Raw genomic sequence first — 24,039 nt, 5'->3', positions numbered from 1 at the left:
GCACACTCTTGGCATTCTCTCAACCAGCTTCATGAAGTAGTGACCTGCAATGTATTTCAATTACCGTATGTGGCTTGTTAAAAGTTAATTTGTGGAATTTCTTTCCTTCTTAATGCATTTGAGCCAATCAGTTGTGTTGTGACAAGGTGGGGGATGTATACAGAAGATAGCCCTATTTGGTAAAAGACCAAGTGCATATTATGACGAGAACAGCTCAAATAAGCAAAGTGAAACAACAGACCATCATTACTTTAAGGTCAGTCAATACGGAAAATTTCAAGAACTTTGAAAGTTTCTTCAAGACGCAAAAACCTTCAAGTACTATGATGAAACTGGCTCTCATGAGGACCGTCACAGGAATGGAAGACCCAGAGTTACCTCTGCTGCAGAGGATAAGTTCAGTTGAGTAACCAGCCTCAGAAATTGCAGCCCAAATAAATGCTTCACAGAGTTCAAGTAACAGACACATCTCAACATCAACTGTTCAGAGGAGACTGTGTGAATCAGGCCTTCATGGTAAAATTGCTGCAAAAAAATCACTACCACAGGACACCAATAAGAAGAAGACTTGTTTGGGCCAAGAAACACGAGCAATGGACATAAGACACGGTGGAAATTTGTCCTTTTATCTGGAGTCCAAATTGGAGATTTTGTTTTTGTGAGACGCGGTGTGTGTGAACGAATTATCTCCGCTTGTGTATTTCCCACCGTAAAGCATGGAGGAGGAGGTGTTATGGTGTGGGGGTGCTTTGCTGGTGACACTGTCTGTGATTTATTTAGAATTCAAGACACACTTAACCAGCATGGGTTCCACAGCATTCTGCAGCGACACGCCATCCCATCTGGTTTGCGCTTAGTGGGACTATAATTAGTTTTTCAACAGGACAATAACCCAGCACATCTCCAGGCTGTGTAAGAGCTATTTTAACAAGAAGGAGAGTGATGGAGCGCTGCATCAGATGACCTGGCCTCCACAATCCCCCGACCTCAACCAAATTGAGATGGTTTGGGATGAGTCGGACCGCAGAGTGAAGGAAATGCAGCCAACAAGTGCTGAGCATATGTGGGATCTCCTTCAAGACTTTTGGAAAAGCATTCCAGGTGAAGCTGGTTGAGAGAATGCCAAGGGTGTGCAAAGCTGTCATCAAGGCAAAGGGTGGCTATTTGAAGAATCACTTTTTTGGTTACTACGTGATTCCATATGTGTTATTTCATAGTTTTGATGTCTTCACTATTATTCTACAATGTAGAAAATACTAAAATAAAGAAAAACCCTTGAATGAGTAGGTGTTCTAAAACTTTTGACCGGTAGTGTATACATGCGCACAGACACACATACACACCCATCTATCTCTGTCGTCTAGGGGCGCCTTATCGCCCGATTAGACATTATTTACTATCTCGGTAGACGGGCTGTAATAAGAATGTGGGAGCATTTGTGTCTCTTTCTTGCTGTGTGTGTGTGTGTGTGTGTGTGTGTGTGTGTGTGTGTGTGTGTGTGTGTGTGTGTGTGTGTGTGTGTGTGTGTGTGTGTGTGTGTGTGTGTGTGTGTGTGTGTGTGTGTGTGTGTGTGTGTGTGCATTCTCTCTCAGTGTTTTTCTCAGGTTCTGAGGTCAGGGTGATTGATGCTAGAGCCTTCCTTTTTAAATTATGATTAAACAAAGAAACCTCATTTACAAACTTCTGTATGGTTGGGAGTGTGTGTTGGGAGTGTGGGTCAGTGTGTTTGTGGTGTCATTATAGTGTGTGTGTGTTTTTGCCTTGATTTGAAGTTCCCATTGTGAGTGTGTGATGATGTGTGTGTGTGTCGGCTGATGAGTTCCAACTGTGTGTGGATTACTGTATTAGTTCTGTGTGTGTGTGTGTGCGTGCGTGCGTGCGTGCGTGCGTGCGTGCGTGCGCGTTTGTGAGTGCGTGTGAATTTTGAGTGGTGTAGACTGTCTGACGTTGAAAAGTGATGGTCCCTTGCCGTCACTGTTTACAGTAGGGGCTCGTTTGGTGAGGCACTCTTTAACGCTGTTCATTAGCTCTCTTACGGCTCTGGGAGTGGGTGACATCATGACATCATTAGATATTTAATGATTCAGTTACTTAACCATTACTCCTATCTGAGTAGAACCATGCAGAGCTCACACTGTAGATCCACTCCCCATAAGGTCCAATACGAGGTGTACTCATACCTTCACCACAAGGTTCAAAACTGGTACAGTTTTAAAGGGACACTTAACTTACAAACTGGGATCAGTGTTAAACTTTTGTTGCTGGCGAAGGGTTCAACATTCACTTTTTTTCTCACTGGCCTGATTTGGGCCAGTTGGCCAAAAATCTACTGTCCCGAACTGAATTTCTACTGGCCTGGCCCGGACATGGTGTAGTTTTTAAATTCATTGGGGGTCATGCAGGCCCTTTAGGTTGGCATGTTTTTCTCTATATCCAGCTATTAATAGGCTACATTTGGTTACTATGATTAGGGATGGGTACTTTTAAATACTTTCACTATTCAAATAATAACATGAACGTTTTTAGGGGTGATATTCGGATAGTCGAAATACATGGGTTTAAAATTATTTTTATTAAACTTGATAACTTGCTTGCTGCGTAGCTGGTACGACTTGGGAGGAGAGGTGCCACTCTTCCCGGTGAGTTTTACACCGGAGCGAGAGAGGGTAGCCATACAGGCTCAAGCTAATTAGACGAACTTATAGATGCCATAGTTTATCTATCGTTCCATCTGGTAGTGCCTGTCTTGACTGCATCAAATTGATGTAAAGAAGGTAGCTAAGATAGCCAGCTATGTTAGCCAGCTATAGTAGGTAGCTCGCTACCTAGATTAATTGAGGAAATATTGCTGTGCTTTCTGTCCTTATCTACAACAACTATATGCAGATTGGTCCTTCTCATTTAACTAACTTAATTCCATAATTTGAATTCCATCTATATGAATACTCTCGCAAGTATACGAATACTAACATCCATTCAGATATTAGAATATTAAAATTACGTTTTTGTTTCTAAAGTATACCATTTTGACAATACCGTTCTTAGCAGATATCAGTCTAAATGCACTGCATGTCCCAGTGCCTGCTAATGCTATTAATATATCAGTGTCTCTTTATTTCGCTAATGCTAGTTGATGCTCTCCCAGCGCTGCTGCCTTTCCCTTAGCATTACTAGTGCCCTGAGTGATTCTCTCTATGCAGTATTACTCGCTAGTCTGTCTAATGTGCTCCGGGGGTCAGTCAGTCCATCCCTTCCTGCCTCTGCTTCCCGCCAGCGCCTGCCACCCACCGTTGATTCGGGAAGTTTCTGACACTTTATACGTGCTGTAATGTATACACGCACCACATAATGGACGATATCGACGGTCTACTGGGAAGAGTGATGCACGCGTCAAATTAATTATTCATATCTCTGGGTGGGTATGGGTTATATGGCCCTTCTGAAGGTCTGTGAGCTATGGTGGTTCTCACGGACTCAGCGCTTTAGTTCGGGTTTATTACTCACAGGGGTTGTCAGTCTAGAGTCTTCCTCTTTTGACATGCCAAATGTGTTTGTAAATGATGGTGGGGTTAAAAGTTGTTTTTAGCTACAGTACATGTCTTATTGTGCTGAGTCAGGGATAGTACACTCAAATGACAAATTTGCCTAATATTATGGATACCAAGAAAGTAGTCTGTGGACCCAGAGACTCAGCAAGTGGTAGATGAGGTACATGTGTACTTTGGATGAACTACGTGCAGCATCGTCAAATGTCAGATTGGTAAATATTATGCATCTTATCTGTGGTCAGGCTGGGCTGTCGGTTAGGAGACTTGCCCTCATTAATGCATGTTGTTTGTCATCGAGAGAACAGAGAGATACTGTGAGAGGCCTGTGTGATTTTTCTGGTCTAGTGTACATTCATATACAGGGGGATAATATTTCCTTTGTTCATTATTTCCTCATCTCTTCCTCCTATATTTTATTCATGAAGGCCAGATGCGGCCTGCTCTATAATGTGTATGTGAGCTGGCCAGAGGTGTCTGTTTCCTCCACTTTTTATTCTCACTACTTAAAAAAACATTACTCATCCTGGCCCCACGGTTTATAGTTCAGCCTGGCTCACCCTTTAACTCTCTGTTTGATTAATCTGTGGCAGGTATGGAGAGGTTAGCCAGAGGGCTATCTTAGCCTAGCCTTAGCATTCCTGTTTTTCTCCTCTGCTGTTGATCTCTGAGCAAAAGCACACTGCTGTCACTCGGGACTGGGAAAGACGTTTCTGGGTGGGGGGATGCAGAGGGGAAGGAGGGTGAGCTGAGTGAGGGGGAAAGCCCGGCAAGCCGTTTAAAAAAATATTTACTGTTTATCTCAGGTAAAATGGCTACCGTGTTAGCGTTAGCGCGCTAGCTGTCTGGGAGCTGAGTTTGAGTTGAGCGGAGTCTCTCTGTAATTAGCAGTTCAAAAGCAGGAGGTGGGACGCTTTAGTTTTGACTGACAGACCGCTTGGGGGCCTCTCGTTCCAGTAATGGAGGCTTCTCTCAGACAGCGGCTGATTTATCTGTCCCCAAATGGAGCGCTAAACACGGCTAAACACGGCTAAACATGGCTAAACACGGCTAAACACAGATCCCACTGTGTACGTGAGGCCCTCGCAATAAATGACTGGGGCTCTCTCTGAGCGCTGTGTGTGTGTATTTGCGTGCGTGCGTGCGTGTGTGTCCATTGAGATGTGTAAATGTGTTTCCTCAGTAAAATACCCCGGGGTCAGGAAAAAAAGGAGAAACAGAGGAACTCCCTCAGGTCCCCCTGACCTTTCATCTGCTATGCAAACACAGACCGCACCTGAGAGACTGCCTTTCAAACTGGCCTTCAAACACACACACACACACACATACACACACACACGGACGGACGGACGGACGGACGGACGGACGGACGGACGGACGATAAATGAACAGACAGCCTACTCCTCATGCACATTTAGGAGTCACTGGGGCCCTCTATGAATGTCTACCATATCAATGAATGACTGTCTTTCATATAGCTGACTGACATATAGGCATGTGTGTGTATAAGAGTGGGGGACAGATAGTGACTGATATAGAGGAGTGTGTGTGACACAGTCAAGCCTCTGGAAAAGCCTGTCTTTATAAATGTGATGTCATATGGAAACCAGTGTTGTGTGGAGATAGTCTTGTTACTGTTGGGAGATCATTCTTATGGTGGTCTCGTAAAAATGTTTGAAGATGGGCATATCAGGGTACTCCTGTAGGATTTAACATTTTCATTGCAAGGCCCATAAATAAATAAATGTTTCTATGTACAATATATTGATATAGTATTTAAATCCATGTTTAAAAAAAGTATAGAAAGAGAAGGAAATATCAATGATCTTGGAGACCCACACCTCTGTACTGTATACATACATGGAGCAGAGGCCAGACAGAGCTCGGCCAGACAGAGATCAGCCTCTGGCTGAATGTCGTCATGGAAAAGGCTTTGGTAGATTGCGGCACAAAAAGTTTGCTTACACCCAATCTAGAGTAGGCACTGTTGAGTATCATAAGTGGTGTCTGTGACCAGATACTCAGAGAAATATCTATGATGTAAAATAATGGATGCCACACAGACTAGGGTATGTCCTAAATGGCACCCTATTCCCTATTTAGTGCATTACACACCCTATTCCCTATTTAGTGCACTAAACAATAGGGTGCCATTTGGGACACTGATTATGGGCGGGTGGGTGGGTGGGTGTGTGTGTGTCGTCTCCTGCCCCCTCAGGCCATACACAGCAGGCGGGAGAGAGGAGAGGGCGTGGGACTGGGGTGCTTTATCTAAGAATGTCAAATCCCTGAGAGGAGCCACAGCAAAGCCCATCTCTGCCAGTCTGCACAATCCCCTCACACACTCACCACCCTCTGTCTCTGTTCCTATGGAGAAGGCCCAGGTGTTTGCCCAAAGGCAGATAGAGATGGGGGTTAGAGGAGATCTGGGGTGTACAGTACTGTACCTACTTGTAATGCTTCTGTCTGTGGGACTCCCCTGGGTGTGGTGGACTTTTATCACAAATATGTCTGGGTCTATTACTGAGGAGGAGAGAGCGAGCGAGTGAGGGGGGGAGGGAGGGAGGGAGGGAGGGAGACTAAAAGAAACTGAGACAGAGAAATATTCCTGTCTTCCCCTCATCTCCTTTCCTTCATGACCACATGAGATGAAATCAAGGGAGTGTCAGTCAATCCAGTTCTGGTGTTTTCATTTAGAATCTGTTTCTTTGTGCCATTGCATGTGACTATGCAACACCTGTTAGAACATAGATGGACATCACCATACAGAACTACATAGCAGGATAGCCAGTTGAACAGCTTTCTCGGGGCTGTCTGGATATTTTTGAATGTTCAGTCCCTTGTTGCTTACCACATCACATTCTCTCATTCGCCAGCAGCATACCACCCTGCATACCACCCTGCATACCACTGCTGGCTTGCTTCTGAAGCTAAGCAGGGTTGGTCCTGGTCAGTCCCTGGATGGGAGACCAGATGCTGCTGGAAGTGGTGTTGGAGGGCCAGTAGGAGGCACTCTTTCCTCTGGTCTGAACAAAGATCCCAATGCCCCAGGGCAGTGATTGGGGACACTGCTCTGTGTAGGGTGCCGTCTTTCGGATGGGATGTTAAACGGGTGTCCTGACTCTCTGAGGTCATTAAAGATCCCATGGCACTTGTCGTAAGAGTAGGGGTGTTAACCCCGGTGTCCTGGCTAAATTCCCAATCTGGCCCTCAACCATCACGGTCACCTAATAATCCCCAGTTTACAATTGGCTCATTCACCCCCCTCCTCTCCCCTGTAACTGTCCCCAGGTCGTTGCTGCAAATGAGAACGTGTTCTCAGTCAACTTACCTGGTAAAATAACGGAAAAATAAATAAATAAATAAAAACACTGTTGCTAAGAACACAGCAGCCATTCAATTAGCTCGCCATATTGGCTGGCCCACTAAGTATCGTAGAGATTAGTTCAATAGAGATTAGCCCATTGTCTTTCCCCTCTGGCTTTATTAATCAAGGAATGTGTCATTTCCAGTCTATTCTATACAGTCTAGTTCTACAGCATGCCATTAAACCAGAGTCATTTCCATGTGCTATAATGACAAAATTTAATTCATCCAGGTTCCCTACACTTCACTACACTCAACGGCTATCATTTCTCCAGTACGTTCTATGCTTTCGATTTTTTTTATCCCAATGTCATTTTCCCTGCACTTAAACAAAACCGGGCCAATTTCCCAGTCCATTCTGTCAACTCTACATCTATGTCATTATCCCCAAGTTAGTTTTTCCTCTCCGGCTAAAGAATGTCATTTCTCCCCTCAGCGAGGGAGGGCTTAGCACATGCCACAGTCCCAGTGTTCTTCTGTGTTCCACAGATTTAGAACCCTAATCTCATTGTGTCTGCTGAGTGGCTCTTAGCGGCATGAGTAGAGAGGGGATTCCAAACTGTAATGGAGCATGCCTTCTCCCACTGGTCCTTTGTTATTAGCCTCTCAGAGGTTAGCCACCAGCTAACGTGATTATATACACGGTGTAATTAAAGTGAGAAGCACTCACACACACTCCTGTACACCGGCAAGCACGCACGGACGGACAGACGAGCATACACACACACCCTCGCCTCCATCACAGGTGCTCATTATCCCCGGGCCCACAGAGGCTCGTTATTGGGGTCTTTTGGGGATGTCTCACCCTGATGTCTGTCCCACAGAGCTGGGCTCCAGGCACCACTAAACCCCCTGATCTCCAGGAGGCCCTTGTCCTCCAGTCATACTTCGCTCACTCTCACTATACACTGTTTATATTAAATTATATATTTTTGTTACCATATCGTAAGTGTTATATTTTAGTCATTTTAACACTGAAGTGTGACATTGAAGTAGAAGTGTGTAAACCTCACACACACACACACACACACCAGTGTTGGCACCAGCAGTGTTTTCTCTCGCTCAGCTAGCACTCAGCTTTCCGTGTCACGGCCCTCTCCTCTTGATTCCAGGAATTTTATGGCAGGACCAGAGATGCTTTGGAAACGGGTCAATGACTGTGTTTCTGAAAATATATACTGCTGGATAGCCTTCAGTAGATTGTGTGTGTATGCGTGTCTGCGTGCGTAATCAAACATTTGAACTGTGTGTGTATAGTGTTTTTCAGAATTTTGCACACAGAGATGATTTACCAAATGAGTCCATGTACATATGTATCAACAGACCGCTTGTGTTAAAGCTGTACTTCATTTACCTCGTTGACTTACCTCATTCACCTGTGTACCTGTTAGCTCCATCACGACAGTCCTCACTGACTTCCTAAGGGAACGCAAGGGATTATGAGTGATGTCATGAAAGCGAAGTGCTTCTGTACAGTATGTGAACCCACACCACCTTCCTGTCTCCTGGGAGAGACACACACACACACACACACACACACACACACACACACACACACACACACACACACACACACACACACACAGTGCAAGTGGCTAGCAGCATTTTCTTCTCTTGAGATATATATATACAGTGGGGAGAACAAGTATTTGATACACTGCCGATTTTGCAGGTTTTCCTACTTACAAAGCATGTAGAGGTCTGTAATTTTTATCATAGGTACACTTCAACTGTGAGAGACGGAATCTAAAACAAAAATCCAGAAAATCACATTGTATGATTTTTAACTAATTCCTTTGCATTTTATTGCATGACATAAGTATTTGATACATCAGAAAAGCAGAACTTAATATTTGGTACAGAAACCTTTGTTTGCAATTACAGAGATCATACGTTTCCTGTAGTTCTTGACCAGGTTTGCACACACTGCAGCAGGGATTTTGGCCCACTCCTCCATACAGACCTTCTCCAGATCCTTCAGGTTTCGGGGCTGTCGCTGGGCAATACGGAATTTCAGCTCCCTCCAAAGATTTTCTATTGGGTTCAGGTCTGGAGACTGGCTAGACCACTCCAGGACCTTGAGATGCTTCTTACGGAGCCACTCCTTAGTTGCCCTGGCTGTGTGTTTCGGGTCGTTGTCATGCTGGAAGACCCAGCCACGACCCATCTTCAATGCTCTTACTGAGGGAAGGAGGTTGTTGGCCAAGATCTTGCGATACATGGCCCCATCCATCCTCCCCTCAATACGGTGCAGTCGTCCTGTCCCCTTTGCAGAAAAGCAGCCCCAAAGAATGATGTTTCCACCTCCATGCTTCACGTTTGGGATGGGTTCTTGGGGTTGTACTCATCCTTCTTCTTCCTCCAAACACAGCGAGTGGAGTTTAGACCAAAAAGTTATATTTTTGTCTCATCAGACCACATGACCTTCTCCCACTCCTCCTCTGGATCATCCAGATGGTCATTGGCAAACTTCAGACGGGCCTGGACATGCGCTGGCTTGAGCAGGGGGACCTTGCGTGCGCTGCAGGATTTTAATCCATGACGGCGTAGTGTGTTACTAATGGTTTTCTTTGAGACTGTGGTCCCAGCTCTCTTCAGGTCATTGACCAGGTCCTGCCGTGTAGTTCTGGGCTGATCCCTCACCTTCCTCATGATCATTGATGCCCCACGAGGTGATATCTTGCATGGAGCCCCAGACCGAGGGTGATTGACCGTCATCTTGAACTTCTTCCATTTTCTAATAATTGCGCCAACAGTTGTTGCCTTCTCACCAAGCTGCTTGCCTATTTTTTTATTTTTTATTTTATTTTACCGTTATTTTACCAGGTAAGTTGACTGAGAACACGTTCTCATTTGCAGCAACGACCTGGGGAATAGTTACAGGGGAGAGGAGGGGGATGAATGAGCCAATTGTAAACTGGGGATTATTAGGTGACCGTGATGGTTGAGGGCCAGATTGGGAATTTAGCCTATTGTCCTGTAGCCCATCCCAGCCTTGTGCAGGTCTACAATTTTATCCCTGATGTCCTTACACAGCTCTCTGGTCTTGGCCATTGTGGAGAGGTTGGAGTCTGTTTGATTGAGCGTGTGGACAGGTGTCTTTTATACAGGTAACGAGTTCAAACAGGTGCAGTTAATACAGGTAATGAGTGGAGAACAGGAGGGCTTCTTAAAGAAAAACTAACAGGTCTGTGAGAGCCGGAATTCTTACTGGTTGGTAGGTGATCAAATACTTATGTCATGCAATAAAATGCAAATTAATTACTTAAAAATCATACAATGTGATTTTCTGGATTTTTGTTTTTGATTCCGTCTCTCACAGTTGAAGTGTACCTATGATAAAAATTACAGACCTCTACATGCTTTGTAAGTAGGAAAACCTGCAAAATCGGCAGTGTATCAAATACTTGTTCTCCCCACTGTATATATATATATACACACACACACACACACACACACACACACACACACACACACACACACACACACACACACACACACACACACACACACACACACACACACACACACACACAGTCCCTATCTGTCTCTGGCTCCGTCTGCCAGCTTGGGGAGACCTGTTGTAGACAGCAGAGAGATAGACAGTGGCAGAGGACAAAGAAACAACAACAAACATGCTCTGCCTGGGGCTTTATCTACTGGGACAGAAGAACTCACTATTACTGTCCTGTACTGACTGAAGTGTTTTGCTCATACGAGACAATTCCGTTGCTTAACATGTATGTTTATGGTTATGATTTTGGATGCTGATCACTTGTTGCGCGTGTGTGTGTGTGTGTGTGTGTGTGTGTGTGTGTGTGTGTGTGTGTGTGTGTGTGTGTGTGTGTGTGTGTGTGTGTGTGTGTGTGTGTGTGTGTGTGTGTGTGTGTGTGTGTGTGTGTGTGTGTGTGTGTGTGTGTATAAAGGTTAGTCTAACCCTGTGGTCTGTAAAGACTGCTACGTACGTTGGCTGCAGCAGCCTGGTTCACGCGACACTGCATGTTGATAATTCTACTGATTTACCTTCTTTGGCCCCAGTGCATGAAATGAATGGGTGTGTCTGTTTCATGAGCCCAGACACACACACACACACAGCATTCCAACAGGCTTATGGCCAATGGTGGAAATGTACTACATAGCATTTATTCATGAGTGATAATCTGAATCATATTTGTTGAGGATATAGACTTAACTGCTATCGCAACGTGTGTTTGTGAGTGTGTGTGGACTTGCACATAATCATATTATGGAAAAGGTACTGCATAATGTTTGTACAGTGCAGTATGTGCCTTTGCATTTTTGTGCATGCATCTGTGCGTATGTTTGCTTGTGTAAATATGTGTGTGTGCATACTTGTGTGTGACTGATCACTTCTCCAATAGCGCTTTCTCCAAAGTCAACATGTCCTGCCGCTGCGCTCTCTTTGCAGTGTGTCTGCCGCTTCCGCCCTCAGACAATGCCCGTTTTTATAAGATTACAGATATTTACTCTGTAATCAGTGGGAGAAGGCGTGTGTGTGTCGCGACGCCACGGCTAGGATATTTATCTTGTTGCAGTAAATTCCCAGAGTTCCCCTCGTTTTTTCTCTCCTTCATTTTCTTTTTTTTTCTATTTACTCAGCGTGGCCTGTTCAAAGAAGACCATTGAGAGAAAAGCAAACGTGCAAATAGGGCTGTGTTTGAGGGATGTCGAGACATGGCCGAGGTCTGTGAGCATGCGTATAAATGTCAGTGTGTGTGTGATGCATGGTTATATGTGTGTGTTGGGAGGGGAGGGGAGCGGTAGCAGGACAATGCCCTCACTGTGGCATTCCTCGGGATTAGCATTAGAAAGGGAGGAGGGGAATGGTAAGTCATTTTACTGATGATGATCATTAGCCTCGTTAGCATTATGGTAGCATTAGCATTTCTTACATTGACATTTCATTAGCATTTTTAGCATCATGCTTCTAGTAGTGTTTGTAATCCAGCTACAGGTCTCTATTTGCCAGACCTCTCAAAACCTCACAATTATTGTCATTTACACTGGGACCAGGACCAAGGCTCTAATTTCCATCTAATGGCTGGCTTGTGTTAGTGTGTGTGTGTATATGTTTGTGCGTGTGTGTCTGCCAAAGGTAGACTGGTTACTCGGGTCACTGGTCTGGACTGCTTCAAATGTATGGCTTCCTCTGTGACCCCTTGGGAGGTTTGTGTGTGTGGACTGTGAATATTTGAGGGGGTATTTTACTAACTTTCATGTCTCTCACTCTCACTCTCACTCTCTCACACACACACACACACACACTAGTCCTCACATTCCCTCCCTTGCCCCTTCCCTTCCTTTCGCTCTCTACTATTGGCATCCTAGTGTTTCCCTGAATTAGCCTCCCCCTTTCTCCCAAGGCGACTGTAAATGCCTATTTCTGTTTTATGTCATTCATATATATGTTTGATATATATTTCCACAGAGACTTCCACACAACATGGATATATTGATAGATTTATTTAAATATTAATCCAGCCACAAAGTTCTGCACATGTCAGAGCCTTGCTAATGTGCCCCAGTGGAGCCCAACCAGCTCACACACACACACACACACACACTCGCTCCCCATTTCAGGGGTCAGAAACATGTCAGCAGAGTCCACTTTCAGGAAACGTGATCGCGGGGCTAAGTGGAGGGGATAAGTCATATGGACTTATGTAAACCAAACCATCACAGAGTAGAGGATGGAAGGGAGAGAGAGAGAGAGGGAGAGAACCTTATGGCGTTGCCTTATTAAAGTGATTGTATGAAGTCTGTTGTGATGCCGTGTTGGAGAGGGAGAGCCTCTCATCCTCTACAGATGTTTATCTATGGTCTTCAAGAATGCCAGAGGTTGGACATTCATTTTGTTCTAGCCCAGTTCATCTAATTCAGCCACGTAATTAATCCTGAAGCCATTGGTTAGTTAAATGCTAGGATAGAACAAAAACATGCGGCCATGGGCACTGGAACTACTGCGGTGTACCCCAAACTGATCGTCCCTTACCTTGTCTAACCTCTGGTCTGGGAGTGGTGTTTGGGTTTGTGTTTTCCAGTGTCTCTCTCTGTTTGATGCTAATTTGTAGCCAGGATCTGCAATGTTGTGTCTGGCTTAGATTTGATGTCCTTGTTTTTGTCTCGCACACAAACAGATAGACAATGCATGAGTGATTGAGCAAGTACACACACACACACACACACACACACACACACACACACACACACACACACACACACACACACACACACACACACACACACACACACATCCAAGTATCTCACTAGGGTGAATAACTAGCTTTCAAGTCGAGGGATTATAAAAAGCTGATGCGTTTTCTGATTAGTGGGGGATTTAACACTATAAAGGAACATGAGCACATTTTAGTTGTCTTGTTAGTTTTCCACTATTGTGTTTCAAGCGTTGACTTGCTAATCAGGTCTGTGTCTCTTTGGGAAGACGGAACAAAAATATAGACAAGGCAAGGGATCACCCAAAGTGGTATTTAGTTTCTGGACAGAGAGAGTGTGCATCCTGTATTCATGGGGTTATATGTGCAGTATGTGTGTGCACATAGTGCGCGTGTCTATGAATGAAATGATGTGTGCGTGTGTGTGAGTGCAGCCTGGGAGGTGAGTGTGAGCTGTTAATGACAGGCCAGGGGAGCGTGTGTGCTAAAATGACTAGAGAAAAGTCCTGTGTGATTAGAGGCCTCAGTTAGCCTGGCTGAGGCTAAATATGGAAACCGTATGGAGAGAGACTAAATACTGTCCACTGACACACACTATTCCAATGACCAATGACAGAGCATCGTCCGAGTATGCTCACTAAGCACTTTAGTATGTCTGTGTGTAAAAACTGCTGCTCTGTACTTCACTATGTTGTTGACACTGTATGTCTATGTGGATGCATGTCTGTGTGGATGTGTTGCAGGTTTGGACCTTTTGACCTTTGTCTGTTGTTTTGTGAAAGAGAATGAGAGACAGACAGCATTTGAATATGTGTTTGTGTGTGCGAGACGGAGCATCTGCGTGCGTGCGTACGTGTGTGTCTTTTAAAACAAGTGAACTCAGCAAGAGGGCCAGCCGGTCATTCCGCCCGGTGTAAAACATGTGCTTCGACTAGTGAGGACAGCTTGAATGAGTTTGAAACACACACTCGCTTTCACACACAACCCTTTGTATATTCACACAAAGCGAAGTCCTCCAACTCCCAGCTGTGATATCAAAACTAGCCCTGTAGGCTAACTTACGCCAGGAACAATTAATTCTTTCACTTCTAAAGAGCCAAGATAAATGTTAAATGAGTCTTGACCGTGTGCGGAGAGTGTCTCTCTCTTTGCGTGTGTGTGTGTGTGTGTGTGTGTGTGTGTGTGTGTGTGTGTGTGTGTGTGTGTGTGTGTGTGTGTGTGTGTGTGTGTGTGTGTGTGTGTGTGTGTGTGTGTGTGTGTGTGTGTGTGTGTGTGTGTGTGTGTGCATTTGTCAGGGTATATTAGTGTGTTTTTGATTCAGAGTGTATGCTGGGGTGAAGCCCAGCGGTGTGCTGGAGCAGGACGAGTATCTCTCTGAACTTGTGTCCCACCACACAGCTGTGTGTTCTTGTACTCAGTGCAGTTGTAGTAATTTGTAGCTGGGGAGTGTGTGGTAGAGATTCATGGAAGGGACATTGGAGGGGACAGGATGTGTGTTTGAGAGACCTGCAACCCTGTAGGGGCGTATAGTGTGTTTCATCACCTGGTCACACACATCTCTCTCTTGTGTTTTGACCTCCTTCACATTTGGACCAGGCCAACGCCACATTATCTCAGCTCTCGGTGGGCCTGGTTGGAACTACTAAACACTGGTTACAGGGGGGTTCAACTTTAAACCTGTGAGATCAACTCCCAGGTTTCTATCAGGAGGCCTGGAGCTATGGTGAGGCCTGCACTTCCCTCCTAGTAATCCCAGGCTGGGTGTCTCTCTGGCAGGGTGTGTCTCTAATTGACCCCCCTGTCTGGAGCAGCAAGACCGGACCACCCAGACTCATGGGATGAACCAGTGACCTTGGTGGGCTGGGTCGAAGGTGTGTAGGGACCTACTGTAGGGTGGGACGTGGCGGGAAACTGGGCGGTTGTTTGATGTTCTGGTGTCATTCTTGGCTTGTTATGGCGTTTGCACTCTCAATGGATCTGTGCGATGTGATCAATGTTGATTTAAATTTAAAAGTGAGATCATTGAAGTATAGAAATTTGAGAGAAACGTTATTGTACTTTGTCTCTTTCGTTTTTTTTCTTTTCTCTCTGTTTCTCTCTTTGTGGAAAAACAACCCCAACAAGCTCTCTGGTCTCTCATTCCCTCGTCTTCTCACTGAGAAAACAAAAGTGAAGCCCTGTCTTTGATAGTCCAGGGAAGGTTGTAAATAGTCATATTTTATTACCTGTCTGTGAACAATAATAACACACACACACACACACACACCTCATGCTGCCTTGATGATATAGAGAACCATTCACATGGAGTTGAGAATGGGCAAAGAGCCATGGAATGAGGACCCTTCAAATAAATGTCCAATCTGAAAGCTGTATGGTAGAGGATAGGTGCACAAGTTTGTGTTATAATACACATGTATCTAGTCTGGATTCAGACACAAACACATTTGGAATGAAAGAGAGAGATGAACAGCATTACAAAAAGTAGAGAGGAGGAGGGGTGGAGAGAGGAGGAGAGTAGATCATAGCAGCTTTATCTTGGTGGTGCGGTTCAGAGCCTGCCACCACCGCTGATAACCCATCTCAGGTTGCCCCTGTGTGGGTTGCCAGATCTAATCACTGTCCCCCCTTTTTATTTCTCTTCTCTCTCCTCCTCTGAAGGCTTCTATAAACAAGGTCAGTGTGTTGCCAGATCATCCTCTCTCTCCCTCTCTCTTATCAGAACTGAGAAGACAGTGTTATCTGCGCTAGCTGCGCCGCGGCCGTGACCAAAGACAAAAGCAGTTACTGTCTGTCTCTGCCTCGTCCATTGGCTGGCGAGATGCTAATCGCTGCAAAGCTCACTCAGCCGCTTCCCCGCTCTCTGTTACTGTCTCTTCAACTTGTTCTCTCTCTCTCTCTCTCTCTCTCACTCACTCACTCTCACACACACACAAGCTCAAACGCAAAAAAAAACTTTATTGGCAAAGAAAACAACAGAAATACCAATGGGCATTGACATGTTTTCAAATGATGGTTAAAATGGCAACAGTTGCATAACACTTTTCTCTCGTATCTGTAGAGCTCTCTCTCACCTCCACACTCTTCCTCTTGTCTAAACACTGTCTTGAGAGAGTGCCTGTGTTTGTATACAGTACGTGCACTTGTGTGTGCCATTGTGTTTTTACATGTCTCTGTTTGGGTTAACTCCCTTACGTTAACTCCCTATACGCTTGTGGGTTTGTGAGATGATAGTGTGTGTGTGTGCAGAGTAGGACGGCTGAGAGCAGCCGATCAGTCTTGTAGGAAGAAGAGAAGCAGTGTCTTTGAGCCGTACTGCTGCCTTCAGCAAGTTTTCAGCTCGCCTTGCACTGCACTCTGGGAAAATGCACTGAAGGAAATGGGCACGTTCATTCTGCCCATCGTTAAAGTCTGATTTGAATGGCATTTTTAACCTGGAAAGAGTGAGTCTCTCTGTACCTTGGGATGGAGAGGCTCAGCGGATAATCACACATACACACATCCCTTTAAACTACTATAAATCTATAAATGACGCTCCATTAGGGCAGGGGGAACAACCCTCCTCTCAGTGGATACCACGACCCCCGTCTGACCCTCTCTACACTGACTACTTCCATCTCCCGCTCTCTCCCTCTCTCCTCGTTCCTTCTCTCCTCGTTCCTTCTCTCCTCTCTCCCTCTCTCTTCGTTCCCTCTCTCCTCGTTCCCTCTCTCCTCGTTCCCTCTCTCCTCGTTCCCGCTCTCCTCGTTCCCTCTCTCCTCGTTCCCTCTCCTCTTTCCCTCTCTCCTCTCTCTCTGGTGATTTCTTTCCAGTTTTTCAGTTTTTTCTTTTTTTTCCTATATGGGTGACATTTTCCTCTTTCTAATCACACACATGCAGTGGATACCTCTTAACTCTATTAACATGACTTTTCACTCAGATTAAAATGGGGAAATGTTGCTCCAAATCTCTCTCTCTCATGTTGTATGTCCTCCTCCCCAGAGAGACAGATGAGTTTGGCCACGTCATTTTCCACTACCAGACATGGTGCACAGCTCACCTCTGCTGTGTGTGGCTGGGCGTGTGTTCGGTATGAGTTGTGGGTCGTGTTTGGAGGTTGTCCATGTTGGTTGCTGTGGCCAGCTGAGCAGAAAGGGTCTAATCTGCGGGCTAAACTGAGCATACCTCTTTGCTAATAGCTGTGTCCTTGTCGCTTTACATGAAAGTAACAGTCAGACCCACGTCTTAGCAGTGTTCACATAACCCTATCCAAACTCCTCTTTCTCTCCCCAAGGTGCAAGCAGACACCACAAACCACACAGTGTCAATCACCTACCACCGATGCTCAACTTACACCTAATTCATACGCTATCTACACACACAGACGTGTGTTCAGGCTATATGTATTTCAGCCTCCCCTTCTGTGGCTTTGGCCCTCCAGGAATCATATGTTGGCCAATCTTTGAAGACTTATCATTGGTCGGGGATGTGCTATCCCAACGGGGACCAGAGGGTTTTTAGCCTGGTGGAATTTGGGTAGAATCTGCCTGTAGGGGGAAATAGTGGGCGGGACACGGTGCCACATACTGTGGGTATACTGATGGGTATTTTGGGGGAGGTAGAGGAGGAGGGCTGAGGCGAACCCCCCCATGGCAGGGACAGGCCCTTCTCATTCCTGCTTCTCCTTAAACACACACACACACACACAGTGGCACATGCACACACATGCACTTGCATAAACACAAACACACACAGATGTTGAACACTTACAGTACATGTTCACACTTGCACACACATCTACATTTTAAATGTGCACAATATACACCTGTAGGTATGCAGTATGATCTCTGCTGGTGTCTGCCTTGGACATCACTGTGGCTCGCCCTGAACAGTTATAACTGCTATATGAATGCTTAGTCCTCTCGTGGGCTCACAGTTGTATAACACACAGTATGCTAGGGGTTGTGTAGGGGTTATGACTATTTGGTAACGATTTACTTTGACTACATATCCATAAATACAGATCCATAACTCATTAATTACACGTCATTTCAGGAACGTGTTATAACAGGTCCCAACCGCATTGTTAAAGGTCATTGAAATAGATCCATAGTATATCTATAGAGTATTCATGTCATGCTATGCAAGAGCTCATAGTTAGGTATCTTAATAGATGCATCATTACAATGAAAGTGTAGTGTCATCTTTATGGCTGTTCTCAAAAGGGTGCTTCTGCCATACCAGGGATAGTGAATATGCCTAAAGGCCAAGCCACAGTTTGAAAATGATGCTGATCTATAGAATGTACTAGACCCATTTCCCCCACTGTCCGGTATAGGCCTATGACGACGATCTCCTCCTCCTCCTCACTGAGGTGAATAAAGATAAAGAATCATCAGGGTACATTTTACGGATCAGCTCGTGTAGTTGAGGGACATATAACTCTTTTGTCACTCATTAACAGCCCTCCTCCACTTCAAAATGAGGCCTAAGTTGGTCGTACTGGTCTATAACGCACACATGAAGGTTCTATGTATGAATTCTATGCTGTCAAATATATTTCCCCGTTCATACAGTATTTATAGCTAAGCACTTCATGGTAATTAGCTGTGCAGTTTGCCACTGATCTATAACACCAACATTAAACGTCTATGTATGAATTCTATGCAGTCAATGTTCTGTCATTTCTGTTTTCCCATTCATAAAGTAGCCTAGTGGTTAAGAGCAGAGGGACAGTAACCGAAAGGTCGCTGGTTTGAATCCCTGTGAAAAATCTGTCTGTACCCTTGAGCAAGGCACTTAACCCTAATTACTCCTGTAAGTAATTCTGGAGAAGAGCTTCTGCTTAATGCCTACATTTTTCAAATGTAAATGTTATATCAAAAAGAATACAGACACAACACAGAATGTTCAAGGTGATATGAAGATTTTATTTCTAATTTCCAGATGTAAGCAATTGCTGAAGGCATCGCTGAAGAATCGTACTATTGACATTTTTCAGTTGAACTTTTCCTGAGTAGATTTAACAAATATTCATATTAAAAGCATTCACATTCAATTCCCCATTTCAGACACATAGTACATTTTACTCACTAAAATAGTTGTTGCTAACACAGGGTGATAAAGCAAGCAAGCATTTCCCTCTTATTCACTAAGGTTGTAGTTAGCTAGCTAAGCCCCTGGCACACTGTCAACACGTTAATTGTCGTAAAACTCATGAAACATTTGGTTAATGTTATTTCACTATTTACATTGTACTTTGGCACATTACGAACCTTTTTAAAACAGGACAAATTTAAAGACAGAAACCAGTTGCTTTCGTTTTGACTAAAGAGGAGAGGTGAGTGGCCAATGTGACATCACTTCCGTAGTGAGAGCCCAGCGTTCTTCTGGCTTCTTATTAGCTAATTTAGTTATTAGAAATGTGCAAACGTACAATGTCAGTCATGAAATACTAAACTAAAACGTTAACTAATATATATATATTTTTTTTTTTTATTGAAGCAAGAGGTCACCAGGAAGTGACATTTCACTGACCTCTCACCCCTCACATTCTCCTCCTGTGTAGCCAAAATAGAAAGAACATCATTATGTTTTTGTCTTAATTTGTCCTTTGGTAAAGGTTCATAATGTGCAAAAGTACAATGTTTGTCTTAAAATAGTGAGATAGCTACCATTTGTTAACTAAATGTTTTATGACACTTTTGAAACGTTTATTGACAGTTAGTAAATGTGTTGACATTTCCAGGGGCTTAGGTAGCCCCGAGCTAGGATTACTAAATTAGTGAATAAGGGGGAAATGCTAGCTAGCTTTACCACCCTGTGTAGGGTATGTTTTACTCGCTTAAATACAGTGAGCTCCAAAAGTATTAGGACAGTGACACATTTTTTACAGCTAGTCTTTGCACTGGACTAAATCTCACTCCCGCATCCCTCTCACTATAACCCATATGAATTAGCATGGTGTCGTGGCCTTTCTGGTTAAATGTGCCTCTGTGTTCCCCTCAGCTGGCATCAATCAGCGCTGCGTTTGGTCCCACACAATGCAGCCCTTGACTGGGAACCTCCATTTGGCTCGGCTTGGCAGGGCGGCCCTTTTTATCAATACACACCAATCTTTACTAGCAAATTCACCCCTTTGAAAGTCAGTTTCCTCTAGAGGTTTTCTTTGGGAGGAGCCGGGGGGGGAGAGACGTTAAACAAACGTTTGGCTGATTGACATGGTTGCCGGGGAGACGGAAGTGGAGGGGGAACTGGAGTGTTAATGGTTACGTGGGTTGTGTTTGGCTTACAGTGCCGCAGTACTACCTGCGTGCGTGCAGCACAGGAGGCTACTGGGGGAGGACGGCTCATAATAATGACTAGAAGTGAATGGACGTGGAAACCATGTGTTTGATGTGTTTCGAAAACATTCCATTAATTCCGTTCCAGCCGTTACTATGAGCCTGTCCTCCCCAGTTAAGGTGCCGCCTGTGGTGTGCAGATAATCAGTTGTGTGCTGTCCAACACGCCATACTGTACTACTCTCCCACTAGCTAGCCTACATGCACCGCTATAGGGCTGATTCCAGTGCATTCATGAATCGAGGTGCTCTCCCATGGTGAAACTGAAAACAGTGTTGACCCCAACTCTTACCTGCACTCTGTCATTAGTCACATCCATAGACATGATATTATCACTCTTTCCTTTCTCCCCCTCTTGACTTCCCCCTCATCTCTTATTTCTCTCCCTCTGACGTGCCTTCTCTTGTTCTGTTCACCTTCATCCGTCTTCTTCTGTCATCGCTCGTTCATGTTGTCCCCCTCATCCGTCCCAAAAATGGAAGTATTGACCTCCTGTTCAGGTTCAACTCTCAGACCACACCTAGAGACGCTGCAGAGCCACCTCCCTCTCATTGCTCATTCACATGGCTTACGGAGTTGACTTCTAGAGAATGTTACTGATGAGTTACGAAGTTGACTTCTAGAGAATGTTACTGATGAGTTACGGAGTTGACTTCTAGAGAATGTTACTGATGAGTTACGGAGTTGACTTCTAGAGAATGTTACTGATGAGTTACGGAGTTGACTTCTAGAGAACGTCTTGTATGGCTCTAGGGGAGGGATTAACATGAATGACTTGGATGAGTCCCTGTGTTGACCCTGAAGCCTTGTTTCCATTGGCACTTTAAATCAGGGCCCCATTCAATCACTTATCATTCTAGTGGACAACAGGAAACTAATTGCTTGTATAAAGTACTTTTTGCGTTACAGAGTTGACACTTGATTCAGAGTTGCTTAGATAAGTTGCTTCTGGTGAATGACAGCAGGCACTGATTCTGTCTCTGTCAGGTGATAGCGTTGGCAGATGCAGCGGAGGAGAACCGGTCATGTCTGAATCAGGCGTTTGTCCGCCTGCGCAGCGCCAGCCACCTCCTCATCCTGCTGGTCTCCCTGTGGCAGGGCCTCAACACAGAGCAGAACGCCATCCTGGAGGCTACACTGCTAGCCCTGGTACAGGACACACCACAGCTGGTGAGACACACACACACACACACTGCTACCCCTGGTACAGGACACACCACAGCTGGTGAGACACACACACACACACTGCTACCCCTGGTACAGGACACACCACAGCTGGTGAGACACAAACACACACACTGTTACCCCTGGTACAGGACACACCACAGCTGGTGAGACACACACACACACTGCTACCCCTGGTACAGGACACACCACAGCTGGTGAGACACACACACACACTGCTACCCCTGGTACAGGACACACCACAGCTGGTGAGACACACACACACACACACACACACACACACACACACACACACACACACACACACACACACACACACACACACACACACACACACACACACACACACACACACACACACACACACACACACACACACACACACACACACACACACACTGTTACCCCTGGCACAGGACACACCACAGCTGGTGACACACACACACACACACTGCTACCCCTGGTACAGGACACACCACAGCTGGTGAGACACACACACTGCTACCCCTGGTACAGGACACACCACAGCTGGTGACACACACACACACACTGTTACCCTTGCTACAGGACACACCACAGCTGGTGAGACACACACACACTGTTACCCCTGCTACAGGACACACCACAGCTGGTGAGACACACACACACACACTGTTACCCCTGCTACAGGACACACCACAGCTGGTGAGACACACACACACACACTGTTACCCCTGCTACAGGACACACCACAGCTGGTGCAACACACACACACACTGTTACCCCTGCTACAGGACACACCACAGCTGGTGAGACACACACACACACACACGCACACTGTTACCCCTGGTACAGGACACACCACAGCTGGTGCAACACACACACACACTGCTACCCCTGGTACAGGACACACCACAGCTGGTGAGACACACACACACTGTTACCCCTGGTACAGGACACACCACAGCTGGTGCAACACACACACACTGCTACCCCTGGTACAGTACACACCACAGCTGGTGAGACACACACACACTGTTACCCCTGGTACAGGACACACCACAGCTGGTGCAACACACACACACACTGTTACCCCTGCTACAGGACACAGCACAACTGCTGGGAGCGCGCACACGCACGTATGCACACGCGCACACACATTGCTTTCTCTCTCTCCCCATCTGTCTCCTGGCTGCTTGACCCAGGTCTCCCCCTCTGACCCTGGAGAATAAACACAAAATACCTCAGTGATCCGCTCTGAAGCCCCTAAGTGGTTCTGCTACCACACACTCTCTCCCAGGTGCCACTGAATATACTCCTGGCAGCTCCACAGCGGATGAGGACGGTGTTACTGACCTGTTTGTGAAGAGAAGAGTTATATCTAGACCGAGTGAATGTAATCGGGACAGAGGAGATGAATAGGCCTGATTCCGGACCATAATGTACACCCTTCCCTCTCACCCTCACAGATATACAGGGAGTAACGATGTTTCCTACCACAGGCCTCCAATAGGCTAGTGAAGTTTCAGATAGTGTAGCTTTGAACTGGAGCCTGTATTCAGCCCTGATGTCCATTTGGTCAAGGAAGGCTATGGCAGTGAGAATGCGGTAGGGGGGGTGAGGGGGACATTTTCTGAGAGGGCCAGAGGGGTCTTGTTGAGTTGTGTATGTGTGTCACAGGGGAGTTGTTCTGTTAGTAATTTAGATTGACACATAAACAAGTGTGTTGATAGAAGCCCTCCATGAGTCCACGTGATACGACGACAGATTTCTGCCCCCATAGAGACCGAAAGTGTGTGTGTGCTCTCACCAGTTGTGGTGTGTCCTGTAGCAGCGCCAGGTGTGTGTGTGTGTGTGTGTGTGTGTAAGACAGACTGACATGAACAGTAGTTCCATAGGCCGTCTGTCTGTTAGGGTTTCCACTGTGATTAAACACATGACACCTCATCATCACAGGTTAGAGGTGTATCTATATACAGGCCTCTCTCTATTTACCCAATTTCACACCAAATACCCCACTGCCCCTTCGAGAGAGGCATAGGGACAGGTAGCTAACACACACACATTGACATCGTCAAACACAACCTCACTGTGATAGACACCCCCTTACACACTTTCTCTTTCATCACCACACACACAGTAAACACGCCCGAGAGCACACATCCGAGCAGACATCCACTCAGCTGGGCCATAAATAGCCTGCACCTGAATTTACCGATGAGGCCCCAGAGAGATGGAGTCACTGAGAGTGAGAGCGTGTGTGTATTTCGGTGTGTTTGTTGTTGCGGTTGCTCTTGTGAATGGGATTAAGTTAATGAAAGGTAATTAGGGTCAGGCCCGCTGCATTAGCCCATACGTGTGGAGAGATGGGCTATTTTAGGAAGCGCTACTCACACTGGACCGAAATAAAGATAACGTACTGTACGGAAAAGATAAGGCCAGGGGCTAATA

General features: G+C 45.6%; 1 pseudogene; it reads left to right on the top strand.

Moving 5' to 3' along the window:
• Positions 1–24,039, top strand: part of LOC139573677 (protein PTHB1-like) — a 177,960-nt pseudogene that overhangs the window by 52,937 nt on the left and 100,984 nt on the right.

This window comes from Salvelinus alpinus, chromosome 4, assembly GCF_045679555.1.
Source record: "Salvelinus alpinus chromosome 4, SLU_Salpinus.1, whole genome shotgun sequence".
Lineage (NCBI taxonomy): Eukaryota > Metazoa > Chordata > Actinopteri > Salmoniformes > Salmonidae > Salvelinus > Salvelinus alpinus.
The sequence above is the reverse complement of the archived record's forward strand: the minus strand, read 5'-3'. Positions and strand labels throughout refer to the sequence as shown.